Source organism: Arachis stenosperma, chromosome 3, assembly GCF_014773155.1.
Source record: "Arachis stenosperma cultivar V10309 chromosome 3, arast.V10309.gnm1.PFL2, whole genome shotgun sequence".
Taxonomy (NCBI): domain Eukaryota; kingdom Viridiplantae; phylum Streptophyta; class Magnoliopsida; order Fabales; family Fabaceae; genus Arachis; species Arachis stenosperma.
The window spans coordinates 42,944,425-42,946,410 of NC_080379.1; the positions used below are offsets into that span (position 1 = coordinate 42,944,425).

The following is a 1,986-nucleotide window of genomic DNA, read 5'->3' on the forward strand; positions in this document are numbered from 1 at the left end:
TTGCCTTTTCTGTTGAGAAAGGTTTAATGTTTGAATCATATCTTTTCTTGATAGCCAAGTTATTATTTTTTAAAATCAAATCTTTTTAAAATTGTTCTCAAATCATATCTTCTCAATCATATCTTCTTAACCACATCTTTTTCAAAATAGTTTTCAATCAAATCTTTTTGACTTCTAATTTCAAAATCTTTTTCAAAAATCACTTGATCCCTTTCTCACTCTTGATTTTCGAAAATTAATTAGTGTTTTTCAAAATGTTTTCAAATTCTTTTACTTAATTTTCGAAAAATTTCCTCCCCTCTTCTCACATCCTTCTATTTATGGAGTATCACTCCTCTTCAATGCACAATTCGAACTCTATCTCACTAAGTTCGAATTCTCCTTCTTCCTTCTATTTTTTTTTCTCTGACACCTCAAGGAATCTCTATACTGTGACATTGAGGATTCCATATTTTCTTGTTCTCTTCTCTTTCATATGAGCAGGAACAAAGACAAAGGCATTCTTGTTGAAGCTGACCCTGAACCTGAAAGGACCTTGAAGCGAAAGCTAAGAGAAGCTAAGGCACAACTCTCTGCAGAGGACCTAACAGAAATCTTCAAAGAAGAAGACATGGCAGCCGAAAATAACAACAATGCAAATAATGCAAGGAAGGTGCTGGGTGACTTTACTGCACCTACTCCCGACTTCTATGGGAGAAGCATCTCTATCCCTGCCATTGGAGCAAACAACTTTGAGCTTAAGCCTCAATTAGTTTCTCTAATGCAACAGAATTGCAAGTTCCATGGACTTCCATTGGAAGATCCTCATCAGTTCTTAGCTGAATTCTTGCAAATCTGTGACACTGTCAAGACTAATGGGGTTGACCCTGAGGTCTACAGACTTATGCTATTCCCTTTTGCTGTAAGAGACAGAGCTAGGACATGGTTGGACTCACAACCTAAAGAAAGCCTGGACTCATGGGAAAAGCTAGTCAATGCCTTCTTGGCAAAGTTCTTTCCACCTCAAAAATTGAGTAAGCTTAGAGTGGAAGTCCAAACCTTCAGACAGAAGGATGGAGAATCCCTCTATGAAGCTTGGGAAAGATACAAACAATTGATCAGAAAATGTCCTTCTGACATGCTTTCTGAATGGAGCATCATAGGTATTTTCTATGATGGTCTCTCTGAACTATCCAAGATGTCTTTGGATAGCTCTGCTGGAGGATCTCTTCATCTGAAGAAGACGCCTACAGAAGCTCAAGAGCTAATTGAAATGGTTGCAAATAACCAATTCATGTACACTTCTGAAAGGAATCCTGTGAACAATGGGACTAATCAGAAGAAAGGAGTTCTTGAGATTGATACTCTGAATGCCATATTGGCTCAGAATAAAATATTGACTCAACAAGTCAATTTGATTTCTCAAAGTCTGTCTGGAATACAAAATGCACCAAGCAGTACTAAGGATGCTTCATCTGAAGAAGAAGCCTATGATCCTGAGAACCCTTCAATGGAAGAGGTGAATTACCTAGGAGAACCCTATGGAAACACCTATAATTCTTCATGGAGAAATCACCCAAATCTCTCATGGAAGAATCAAGAGAGACCTCAGCAAGGTTTCAACAACAATAATGGTGGAAGAAACAGGTTTGGCAATGGCAAGCCTTTTCCATCATCTTCTCAGCAACAGACAGAGAGTTCTAAGCAGAGCCACTCTGACTTAGCAACCATGGTCTCTGATCTAATCAAAACCACTCAAAGTTTCATGACTGAAACAAGGTCCTCCATTAGGAATTTGGAGGCACAAGTGGGACAGCTGAGCAAGAGAATTACTGAACTCCCTCCTAGTACTCTTCCAAGCAATACAGAAGAAAATCCAAAAGGAGAGTGCAAGGCCATCAACATGGCCGAATTTGGAGGGGAAGGAGAGGCAGTGAACGCCACTGAGGAAGACCTCAATGGGCGTGCACTGACCTCCACTGAGTTCCCCAATGAGGAACCATGGGA

At 39.7% G+C, this 1,986-nt stretch overlaps 1 non-coding gene across 1 annotated transcript; it reads right to left on the bottom strand.

The window, feature by feature from the left end:
• Positions 1-1,015: 1,015 nt before the first annotated feature.
• Positions 1,016-1,123, bottom strand: LOC130972609 (small nucleolar RNA R71). Its single transcript, XR_009083767.1, has one exon. It is a non-coding gene; the product is annotated as a small nucleolar RNA R71 (small nucleolar RNA).
• Between the last annotated feature and the right edge of the window lie 863 nt (positions 1,124-1,986).